Genomic DNA, 13,590 nt, shown 5'->3' with positions numbered 1-13,590 from the left:
AAAAAAAAAAAAAAAAAAAAGAAAGAAAAAGAAAAAAGAAAGAAAGAAAAGAAAAGAAAAATGAAAGGAGACTGGAGAAATTTAAATCACAATGTTATCAACAATTTTATTTAGGTAGTGACAATATGTTTACATTTGACATTTTTTTCTTTTTTTTTCTCATTTTTCCATACTTTCCAGAACAAGAAGTTTTGCAATGAAAATATATTAAAATCCGGTTAACTAAAAGCCTATTGTGCTATTTTGAGGCATTTAACGTTATGATTATTCTTTAGAAATATTTGTTTAGTAACACCACTTAAAGCATTTTTAATTCCCAGAAGAGATATGCATTCCAAGAGGGTAATGACAGTTAGAATATTTATCTCATTAGGTAAAGATTGTCCTACTAGAATCCTGTCAACTTTACTGAGATAAATGTGGTAGAAACATTTGGTCACTATAAGACATGCTTTAAAAATGCTCAAGCATGTACAACTTACTGCTGCAGCTGAAAATGATTTCAAAGATAACCAGGATTTAGACATGTAATGACTGCTTGTTTTCACCTGACCAGAGTAAAAATAAGAACTGTTTGCTTTTTGGTTCTCACATCAGATGTTACCTCGCCCCACCACCTGCTCTATCCTTCAATTGCATTAGTGGATATTAGAATATTTTCCTATGAAAATAAAGAGTATAGAGACTCCTCATTGCTTTTTTTGTTATGGTCACGTAGTAGGGTTTTCTGGATTCAGCTGAAGATGATCTTAAGAAATAAAAATGCCATCAAACAAATTAAAGGAGAAAAGTGGAAGATATACTTAAAACAAAGAGACTGTTCCAAGGTTTTTAAAACATTATAGGCCAACAGATGAGGATATTTCTAAGGGAATTGCATCAATTAACCTGTATAGGTTCAACATGGCTTCAAATTGCGGGGGATATGGTAGATCTAGTTGCTACACATAATACAGGCAAGAATTTTACAAATATCATCTTATTCAGACTGACCTCTTCCTTGATTCGTTCTAATAAATTAAATTTTAATATATGCATAGAAGCTCTACAATAGAAAGAAGGATCAGAGTTATGATGGTATTAATAGAAATATGTTATCTTTTTTATAAAACAAAAAACATGTATGCATATATGTGTATATATACAGATGTACACATATCTATGCATACACAAAAAACAGGCAACTCAAAAAACAGAAATGGCTAATAGATATATCTCATTGGAAAATCATAAAAATGCAAAATAAGACAATGTTATGTCAAATAGAAAGTTAGAATGCAAAATTATACATAAATTCATATATATTAATTATGTGCATGTGTATAACTGAAAGAAATATGCCAACATGTTAACTTGTTGGAATCATGGATGCTATGAATATTATTTTTCTAATTTGTAAAACTAGTAAATTCTCTAACAGAATCTAAAATTATCATTTATTTTTTCAATTTGAGAATTTATTTTAACTTTCTAAAAAGAGTAACAGATATGTCTTACTTAAAATGTCGACATAGCCTATTCTAATCCTAAACTAGGTTTTGGTAAGTATCACCTAAAACTGATCACTAATATAGAAGTCTTCAAATTTTGCTTCAGTTTGACTTTCTTCAACTTATGTAATAACCACATTATTGGAACAAATTTCTATCAAAAGTTTAGAGATACATGGAAACTATTGAATAAAAAGTGTTTGGGGTTTGCCTATGCATAGTTCCAATATTTGTTAAAATCATTGAGATATTTATATTTAAAGTACACCCACACATACACAAATAAACCCTACCAGGGCCAAGTGTTAGAATATACATCATGTGGCAATCCAAATATATTTCAAGAGAATAAATTAGGAAACTTCAAAAACTGCATTTATTTTAAATCATAATGATGAAACTGCCAAATAAAATGATGTTCAGCTTTTAATTCTATAATTTTTTCATTCACCCAAAAAACTCAAAATATTGAAATATTTCTTCTGTTAATAACCTGTTCTATATTCTGATGTGGCACTTTATGGAGGAAGTAAAGGAATATTAAAGCAAGCAGAAAAGAAGAGTGGTTTAAAGCAGTAATTCTGATGTCAGAGCCACCTGTGTCTGGATTCTCACTCCTGACTCCTAATTAGAAAGTTATTTAACTTTCTTAAACATTAACTTTGTCATATATAAAATGGAAATAATTATGCTATATCATAGAATTGAAAGATTAAGTCTTATTATGCACATGTGACACTTAAATTGCACATATTCTGTATTAGGCAAACAAAACCATATTAACTAAAAGCAAACAGTCAATGGCACTGATTCCCAAGCAAATGGAGGAAAGAAATTAAGGAATCCTTCAGTCTCTGAATAGACGTCAAGATTCTCTGTTCATTTAACATATTCTTATTCAAATCAGTCAAAGGCAAAGAAATTAATCATAAAATCCATTCCGGGGACAAGGCAAGACAGCAAAATATTACATTATCACTAAGTCATACAGATGGAATCAACAAATAGATATTGTTTTGAAACTTTTCCCTCTTATTTTTAGTTGACACATGATAATTGTTCATACTTATGGTATACAGAGTGAAATTTCAGTACATGTATATAATGCATAATGATCAAACCAGGGTAATCACCATATCCATCGCCTCAAACATTCATCATTTCTCTGTGTTGGGAACACTGAAAACCTTCTCCCCCGGATCTTCGAAAATATGAATAAATCATCTCCAACTGTATTTACCCTACAGTGCCACATAACACTAGAACATATTCTTCTAGTCTAGCTATAACCCTGCACCAACCTCTTAACCTCTCCTCTCCTTTCCTTAACCAACTATTCCCTCTCCTTTATTCCCCCTCCCCCTCACAGCCTCTAATAACCACAATTCTACTCTCTACTACTATGACCTCAATTTTTGTTAGCTCTCACACATGAGTAAGGACAGGCAGTATTTATCCTTCTATGCCTTACTTATTTCACTTAGCATGATACCCTCCAGACTCATCCATATTGCTGTGAATGACAGAATTTCATTCATTTTGTGGCTCAATAGTAAGCCATTGTGTATATGTACATTTTCTTTATTCATTCATGCTTGCACACCTAGGTGGATTCTATATCTTGGCTATTGTGAATAGTGCTGCAATAAATAATGTTGCAATAAATAAATAAATAGTGCTGCAATAAATAAATAAATAATAGGGCTGCAGTAAATAGTGCTCCAATAAACAGGAGATATCTCTTCAATACCCTGAATTTGTTTCCTTTGGGTAAATACCCAATAGTGGAATTGTTGGATCACATGGTAGTTCTATTTTTAGCCTTTTGAGAAGCCTCTCTACTATTTTCCATAATGGCTGCACTAATTTACATTCCCATCAATAGTGTATAAGAGCTCCCTTTACTTTGCATTCTTGCCAGGAAACATTTAGATCTTAAACTTTTGGGCTGGATAATGAGTAGAAAAACAAGGTATTGCTGGGTCTTTATTGAGACCACATATTCTCACAACTTATGGTGACTAAACAAGCATCTATCACTGCCTTAAGGAACAAGAGAAAAAAATCCACAAGAATAACTCCAAATTTGGTCCATGACCAAAAGTAGAGTAAGTATCTCTAGGAAAGGAGCTTATCCTCCAATGCTCTTAGTGCTCAAGATTTGATTTCCACTGAGATATCAACAAAAATGGTTAAGTTTCACAATTTCATGAAACAAAGATATTTTCAAGATAGTGATAATACAATTTGGATGTTACCAAGTTTCAAAGCCCACATGTCAATAAGGAAGCATATCACAGAAATAGGTGTCAAAGCTAGAACTCTGAGACTGATTACACTTTTTTTATTCTGCTCAGATTCAGTCTGTCTCAGAACTTCACAAAGAATAACATTTCATTAACAACAGATTGCAAATGGAGAGTTTACCTATACTGACCCTACGTAATCACTGATCTTGCAGACACTAGGAGTACTGTTGATTCTGTGCCCTGCAGAGGGACTAAGTCACTGTTTGGTAAGAACGAATTCTTCTTTAGAATTATACCCATGTTGGTTAGAAAAAAACCAACCTTTCCAAGGTAGTCAGGACTAACTTGTCTTTCCAAATTCTTAGAACAAAGAACTACAAAAGGACAGTTAAGAATACACTCCACCTTCTGGCCAGGCGCGGTGGCTCACGCTTGTAATCCCAGCACTTTGCGAGGCCGGCGACATGAGGTAGGAGATCGAGACCCATCTGGCTAACACGGTTGGAAAACCCATCTCTACTAAAAATACAAAAACAAAATTAGCCCGCGTGGTGGGGGCCGTGTAGCCCGCTACTCGGGAGGGCTGAGGTCAGGAGAATGGCGTTGAACCGGAAGCAGAGTTGCAGTGAGCGGTCGCGCCACTGCACTCCAGCCGGGCGACAGAGCAGCTTCCGTTCAAAAAAAAAAAAAAAAAAAAAAGAAAAAAAAAAAAAAAAAAAAAAAAAAAAAAAATTTCACTTTACTCCATGTTCTTTGGTTATGTGTTGCTGATATCAGAAGAAAAACTCCCCGCCCCCCTTTTTTTGAGACAGGTTGAGAGAGGAGTCAGGGTGATATGTATCTTACCTGAATATAGAATAGGCTGAATAAAAAGATCACTGAGCTTCTTTATGCACGTAAAAGCCTGAGCAGGAAGTATCTGGCCTATTTCTTCCCAGTTTTCTGGTCAACCTGTAATGTGATCTTAACATACGAGAATGTCCCAACATGTCAATTATAGACTCTTTAAAGCTAGGTGCATGCTCCATCTAGATTACTTAGAACAATATTTTTCTTACACTCATTCAAAATTTTTTTTGCAAAGATTACTTGTTGGTTTAAAATATATATTTTCCTTATAACATTTCATAGAAAATCACTCCACAACAATAAACCTGTTCATCAAGTGAATACAATTTCTTGAGTGTCTACGATACGCCAAAGGGCTGTTCTAGGTATGTAAACAAAGTATCATCTTCGGGCCAGAAACCAAGTTCTTCATACAACACACATCAAGTAGAATCACCTAATTATTTTAGTCATTAAATCTGCTTCCTTAGAGTAAATCCCAGAAAAATCAAAAGTAATAATAATTAGCATAATAAGAAATTACATAATAAGAAATCTAAGCACCTTAACCATTAGGAGGCTGCCCAACATACAGAATATCATACCTACATATTTGTTGAATAAATAAATGGATGAATGTGTAATATTTTAAAAAATGAGCTGAACTAGCCAAGACTAGACAAATAACAAGTATTAGAAATACACAGGTTAGAGAATTTGTCTAGTAAGGAGTAACCAAAGCCAGTTTTTAAAATGTCTTGTGTTTTTAAAATGTCTGAAAGTTTGTTTTGCCACGGTACAGGGCAATATACGGAGAAACAGTTCAGTACCGTGGATAGCTCCCGGAAGACATGCTCTCTAAAGTCTGAAATCTGCTTAATTGCTTTGTCTTTCAACTGTAATCGTCTCATTCAAGCGCTCTTTCACTTTTATGCCTGATTCACTTCCAATAAGAAGAGACTGACTCCTCAACCTCACCCTCACTCTGACACACACAAAACAAATATGCACACGTAAAAGTCTGGCCTATTTGTCAAAATGGAGCACTGTCTGTCTCGATTAGGGGACGCGTCTTAGATAACTGATCCAGGAAGTCTTATCTTTTGCTATGTGACAGCTCATCCTAGGAGGGCTCTCTCTCCACCTCAATCTAGGGCAAACAATTTCTTGCAGCACCTGATAAAGAAGCTATCTAAAAGTTGGAATGAAACATATTATAGACTGGGCATGGTGGATCATACCTGTAATCCCAGCACTTTGGGAGGCTAAGGCAGGTGCATCACTTGAGGTCAGGAATTTGAGAGCAGCCTGGCCAACATGGAGAAACTACAACTCTACTAAAAATACAAAAATTAGTTGGTTTTGGTGGCACATGACTGTAATCTCAGCTACTTGGGAGACTCAGGGAGGAGAATTGTTTGAACCCAGGAGGCAGAGGTTGCAGGGAGCTGAGATTGTGCTGTTGTATTCTAGCCTGGGTGACAGAGTGGGATTCCATCTCAAAGAATTTCGAAACATATTACAAAACTATAATTCAGCATTATAGACTCAGTAAATCTCTTTCTGAGGTAGACTACTGTATCATGTTACTACTCCATAGGCATTTATATAAATGACACAACCAAACACTACCTATGACAATAATATAATAATTATTATTATAAAGGAACAATAACTCTAAATTAAAAAGACATTATTTGATATATCCCAAAAAAATATGGAGCTAAAGTAAAATGCTGACAAATAGGAGACATTCATCTTTACTATTCTACTTCCTTTGCTTGTCTACCGAGTTCCTAAATATTTGTGTGTTTCTATGTTGTAGCAGTCATCCAGGGTTGAATATTTATTTACACAGTTTACCTCATACTAGATTACAAATTCCTTAAGAGGAAGAGTAATGCTTTAATTATCTTTGTATCATTCATAACAGCTAACAATATCCTAGACGCAGTAAGTATCCAATAATTATTTTTTTGAATTAAGCTGAATTGAAAAGCTTATCCCTGGTTTATACAACGTCTGTTGTCAGAGCAGTATAAAGAAGGTCTATCCCTGTGCATAAACTCATTACTATAGAGAGAAAGAAGGAAGAGCTGCTGTTTCTGTCAGCAAATATAACAGAGAGATTTGAGGCATCTGGAAATATTTACCCCTTTAAAAATCCCTCTGAGAGAAAGTAATACAAAGCATGCCTTTCTGCTGCGAAATCACTGAAGATTCTATTTATGTTTTCTTCTTTATGGTTGTACTTTAAAATCTGCAAAGGCTCTGTTAGGAGGAACCAGCAGAGAAGTATAAAAACAGCTGATCACTTAGGGAAAACATAAAGTTAAGAGAAGAGATTCCAGAGAGAGAGAGAGAGAGAGAATGAAAGAAAGGAGGAAGGAAGGAAATATGGAAAGAAAAGAGAAGGGAAGGGAAGAAAGAATGGAGAGACAGAAGGAGGAAGGGAGAATATAGTAAAAAAGAAGATGTTGTTCAAAGGTGGTACTGGAAAGTAATGAAAGTTGTATCTTGACAAATGGTGATAAGGTTAGAAAAAGCATCATCATCCCCAAATCTCACAAGTAGAAAATAAACTTATTCTTTTCTTCCCATGGATTGTATTACACAAAAAAGAGGAAGGATAAATATAGTTTTGTTTTTGTTTATTTAAGATTACTTCTTGAGTACATGCTCCAATGACATGTTTTGGAACAATTCATTTAGATTGCTTGCAATAGATTCTCAAGTAATTCAAATAATTACTATGGTTTTCCAAGATAAATTTAAATTGTGTGCTTAGTTTTACCAAAATCAGATATATTGACAATTTTTATTCTCATATAATTTTTTATCTTGAATGTAGTCATCCAACTGCTTTAAAACAGTTATTAACAGTTTGGGGCATTCACTTTAGAAAATTAGTCACTGAGTGGAGCCCCTTTTCAATTCAGCAGGTTTTCTGTTTCATTGAGACTCCATTCTATCAGATGTTTCTCTTTCAGCATTGAAAACGTCATCCCCAAGGACTTCCAACCTTGTTTAAATACTAAAACTGTGCAGCAGAGCTCCAAATTTCCATGAAAGTGACTCTGCTAGTCAATCTACTTCGTTTTTCTCTCCATCTGCAAAGAATAGGGTTGTTTTTCTTTGCTGCCTCAAGAACACCTAATCCTTACATTTTGAAAGAACAGAACTTGAGTTATTGCCAAGGGCATTATAACATAGCTAGAATAATCTCCTACGAGTGCTAGTTGGTGCGATTGCTTCTTTACACATGCTTTTCTAATTCAGATATGATTTGTTATGAGCTATTTACTGAATATTGAAATTTAATATGGTTAGGTTCTCAAACTACCTGTGGACAGAGGACTGTGAATTACATGGGTGAGAGAATTAGAAACATGAGTAGGGCTTTTTAAAGTCTCCTTGGCTCAGCCTTAGGCACCATTTTTGACTTGTTGCATTTGCTATCTGTGGACTCAGAAACCAATGCGACAATGGTTTCTAAGTCTAGGTTTTGGATGGGGCTGGAAGTTTTAACAGCCTCACTGTGAACATTTGGCATGTTCCAGACTTCCCAGTGAGGGAGATTACTGCAAAGACTGAGGCAGAGGTGAAACAGGAGAGTCTGCAAGGCCACGATGTAAGTCCAGAGACCATAGAAAAACTTCAATGTCCCATACAGACTTAAAGAAAACAAAAATAAAGACCTTTCATAGCAATGGCTTACTAAGCCCTACAATGAACAGCAGTATTAAATTTTTACTAACCTATTAATGAAACAATTTTTAAAAATCTAAGTAGTCAGTTAAAAAATTAACCAAACGTTTCCAATTCTAAAACCAATAGTGGTTGTGTCATGTGATTTGGAATGCACTAGGCAGAAAACTGACAAGTTCTGATTTCTTTCTTTCTGTTTTGTTTCTTTGGCCATGTGCCATCAAACAAGTCATTTAACCCTCCTGTGTACTGGGCTTCTATTTTGTCATCTATAAAACAAAGAGTCTGGACTAGAAAATAATGAAATTTACTTCCAGGAATAAATAGGCATTCGTTTAGTTTGAACACAAAACTGTCTTACATTTGAACAGTTAGGAAAAGAGAAAAACTTTTGTGTATTAATATGTGTTCTAGGTTTCTGAATTTATATTCTAGTTCCTCAAAGAGTAATGTACTTTTCATTCTCAACAATAAGAGGTGACAGGGATGAGCACTAAGACTCAAATAAATGAAAAAGATCATGTAACTAGTTCCAGTTCAACTTTCTCCCAAAATCCTACAAAGCTATAAGAAGTGGAGGGAAAAGGCCAACCTGGCTGCTGCTGGCTTGAAGTATGCCAAGAAATTCCATCACAACTCCTTCGAGCCAACCAGGGAACTAGAACATGTAAGCAGTGGGAGAAAGCTTCCCTCAGCACTCAACATCAGAAGCCCAAATCAGAATGTGAAGTAGGCTGCCAGGAGTTGAATTTAAGTTACTAGAACCACAGAGGGCAAGAGCGCTGCCTTCTTCATCTCCCACTGTATTCCATGATTCTGTAATAAAGGGCAAGACTAGAGCCAGCCTGAACTCAGAGCTGTGACACTGCCCTGGCAGCCATGAGATCCTAGTGACATAGGCCACCAGATGCGAATACAGCAGCCTAAAACATCCAGCAGCAGGTGAAATGAAAAACAGCTCAAGAAAACCTCATGAAGATCCAGACACTGAGAATGACATCTTTCCTAATGATCAAATCTAAGTTTGGTCTACTGAGACATTTTACTTCTCTTAGAACAGAATACCTTAGACAGCATTAGGTAATACTGTGAGTGACAGAGATATAAGAAAGGCAGAATAAATATTGAACGTTTATCTTGAAGGAGTTTGTTTAAAGAATATTCTTGATAGGAGGCAAAAACTTTCTATTTCCCTATGGTGCTAATACAGCAGACAGTACTAATGAATAATTATTGATAGTGATAATTGGTTATTAACAGCCATAGTGTTTTATGTAGTACCTGGGTACTATGGCCTTACAAATGTTCTCAACTGGCAGGTGCTATCAATTGATCTGAGTTGGCAAGAGGAGGAAAATCTATTTACTATCTCTTCCTTTCTTCTTTTTTTCTTTTCTTTGAAACACAGTTTCACTCTGCCACCCAGCTGGAGTGCAGTGATGCCATCTCAGCTCACTGAAACCTCCCCTTCCCAGGCTCAATGGATTCTTGTGCCTCAGCTTCCCCAATAGCTGGGACTACAGGCACATGCCACCATGCCTGCTTAATTTTTGTATTATTAGTAGAGATAGGGTTTCACCATGTTGGCCAGGCTAGTCTCAACTCCTGACCTCAAATGATCCACCCACCTCAGCTTCCTGAAGTGCTGGAATTACAGTTGTGAGCCACTGCATTCAGCCTATCTTTTCTACAAGAGAAAAAGAGTTCTGTGCTGAGAATAATGACCTGCTCATCCTTTAGGCTCTACCATTAACCACCCCCGGACAAGGTGTCTCATGGCTCTGCACCACATCACCCTTATCAGTACAATTTGCAGGGAATGGTGAGCTATCTCTAAGTTCCCTTTGTGTAGCCCAGTCCTAGAAATTTGCAACTTTAAACAGCAGGGAGTGTTGATGAATAATTGAGGAAAGCATGACTGTCACATAGCTCAAAGAAATGAAGTTGTGTGTTGAAGTCATCAAACATCATCATTTTTCCCTCCTAACAGAGCTGCAGATGCTAATTAAATAATTCTCTATTGAACAGTAATTTAAACCAATAAATGTTTTCTTGTGTAACTCCTTCACAGATGAGAAATTAAATGTTCAGAGGGGTTAACCGATTTGCATAAAATTATGTAGGTAAATCTGCATACCCAGATTATGATGATCAGCACCAAGATTATTATTATAAATAAGTTGTGATGGGGTTTACAGATGGATTGCCAAACTGTGAGCCCACATCTAACAAGCCAGTACCCTTCCTCTGTCACTGTTAGTTTCTTATTATGATTCCTTGTTATTGAATAGTTTTAGGGCCCCACATCCTTTCTAAAAAAATTTCTTAAGATCTCTTTTTCACCAAGCATATTGATTTTACCCATCCTTTCTTATTTGCATTTGCAAGTTTTCCAATTTATAATGCCTGAAATGTGTATTGGTGGGCAATGTACTCTCTTTACCACATCATAACTATGCTGAATAAGACCTTACCTAACACAAGCCTTGTGGAATCCAAAACACAGCTATTTACTGCTACCTTTTTGTTTATATCCTTTCACCTGCATATTATTGGATATGCATCCTTAAGTAGTAATTAGTTAATTCCCTCAAAAAGATCATAGTATGCCATAAAATGATATTAATCTGGCTCTTTAGATCTTTGCTGTCTAATCTTGAATCTGGTTATGAAGTGCTTTCCATTGATTTGCTAAGAAAGAAACCAGAGGCATTTCAGGCTGCATATGAAACATAATGAACATAAATTCACTAAGTGATCATATTCTTACAGGATTACAATCCAGAACCATCATAGCAATGGAAACAAAAGGATGTAAGGCCCATGACATTTAGCATAAACATATATAGGTGGAAGATTAGATAAGCAGTCAGGAGACTTTAATTCCATCCACAACCATCACAGTAAACTTACAAACTTGCACAACTTTCCTCACTTACTCAGGGCTCTACTATAAAGTGAGGATGCTGGACTTGCTTCCTTCTATCACATTGCTGTTTATCATTTTTTGGCTAATATTGTCATGGCAGCCGCTAGTATCCTCCACGTGTGACAGCTCTCCTGGGGAGTTATGTAATTTTACATTTGGCAGCATATACCACCAGTCCTGTTCTTACCCAGGATGACCCAATGCCAACCTGAAAGTCACAGTCACTTCCTCCAAGATGAATTCAGAACATCTTACGGGGGTCATCAGTAAGAGCCTGCTAGGGCCACAGCTAAGAAAACAATTCTCTTCTCCACATTCAGTCTTCACTGGGTAGAGGTGAAGAATTTACTGACTACTTTTTTTCTCCAATGAGGTCAGTTGACTCTAAACCACTTTATAAAGCATCTGCCCAGGCTCTACAACTCCATAAAGCTAATCTCTCTGAACCAAGAAGAGACTTTAAGATTTTCAGGTTTTCTAACCTTTTATGTTAAAGATAAAACTGGAGACCCAGAGAGGTGGAAATGCGAGTATTAGAACCAAAATTCTTGATTCCTAGGTCAGTGTGCTGACAAGGGAAAATAGGACAGCATGGGAAGATGAACAATTTCATTATTAGTTGGTTATAATGGGTGGTTCTTCTCTAAAACATCATAGAATATATTGTTTTCTTAATATACACTAGAAATTTTAGAAATCTCCTCCACATATTTATTGTTATACTGCCTCACTATAAGAGACAGATTGTCTGTGCTAGAGCTTAAATTACGTCTCCTTCACTTACTTATTGTTAGTCAAGTTAACTGCTTTGCACTTTATTTTATCATCTATGAAACGGCATTAAAATGCCTTCATTAAATCAGCTTTGAAAGTTAAAGAGAGTTAACTAATGCAGTGTTACCAGCGCTGTATGCTCACACATTCCATAGCAAATTCAAGAGGTATATACTGTTTATTGCTCAACAACAACAAATCACTACAAATTAAAATATCCCCTCAGTGTGCCCTAACACCAAGAGGAATCCTTAGGAAAATGTCCTAAGATGTGCTAATAGTCTTGAAAACTCTCAAAGAAAACATTTTCTTACAATGGACCTAAGGGGTACTGTTCTTTGCTTCCATGACTCTAAGAGCTGGCATCCTTCATGGAAATATGATTGGAGATTTAAGAAGACAATAGGTTTGTTTAAACTTATTTCAAGTCTAAACATTCATATCTTAATGTAGCTGTTAAAAATCATACTAAAATAATACCATGGGGAAAGTTTTAAAATATATTAATTGAATAAAATTAATTTAAAAGAGCATTTATAATACAAATTATGTGAATGTGTGTAAATGAGGGAAGAAGCCTAAATATGTGTACCTCAAAATGTTAACAGAGCTCTCATTCAGTAGTATGACGATGGGTTTTTTTCTTTATCTTGCTTAATTTTTTCCCAATATTTATACTATAAAAATATGCTTTAAGGACACTTGACTTGGTTAGTAAATATCTTTACAGATACAGGATAAAATAGAAGTTAAGAGCACAAGCTTTGCAACCACTAACTCTGTAACTTCTAGATATGTAACTTTGCCTAAGTTACCTAAAATCTCTGTGTCTCAACCCTCTGCAAAATTGGGTTAATACATGTTTCTATATAGTAGAGCCATTGTGAGGGTTAAATTAGTTAAAATATATGAAGTGATTAAAACAATGCCTGGCACATGGTCAGGATTCAACAAATGCTAGCTATTGCTCTTGATGATGAGGTCACTAATTTTATTAATTGAGAATATTGATTTAACCAATAATCTTGCTGTAAAACCACATGAAATTCATATTTTAATGAAGATAAACATGTTACTTAAAACAAGTGACTGCCCTGAACAAGTACATATATAACATTAGTATATTTGCCAAACATGCATTCAGTCTAAATTGAAGACTATTCTCTAATTATGAAAATAAGCTTATGACAACTTATAACAATATTAGAATTATTAAAATAAACATTGTTGTTGGTCTGTATTCATACATCTTCCATCCTATATCCATGGATGATCCTTTGTGTACTTTTCTACGTTTGCCAAACTCATTCTGTTTTTAAGCAAAACAAAACGATTTGAGGATTATGTAGATGGTTGATTAAAGGACAACAGAAATCCAACCTCAGTTGTGTGGTATTTGCAAAGTCAGTACAATCCAACTGTGTCTATATGCAGGATAATAAGAAATTCAGCAGGTCAAAGAGAAGATAATCATTATTTAAATCCCTACCATCATTGCTACAGAAAATCTAATGCCTGGGCAAATCATTTGGCTGTAATAGTGATGAAATGCATCTTTAAAATGCAATAGATGTCTAAAAAGAAGTTGCACTGGCATTTTTTTTTTTTTTTT

Source organism: Rhinopithecus bieti, unplaced genomic scaffold, assembly GCF_001698545.2.
Source record: "Rhinopithecus bieti isolate Rb0 unplaced genomic scaffold, ASM169854v2 scaffold_2077, whole genome shotgun sequence".
In the NCBI taxonomy this organism is placed as follows: domain Eukaryota; kingdom Metazoa; phylum Chordata; class Mammalia; order Primates; family Cercopithecidae; genus Rhinopithecus; species Rhinopithecus bieti.
This window is presented reverse-complemented; position numbering follows the sequence as displayed.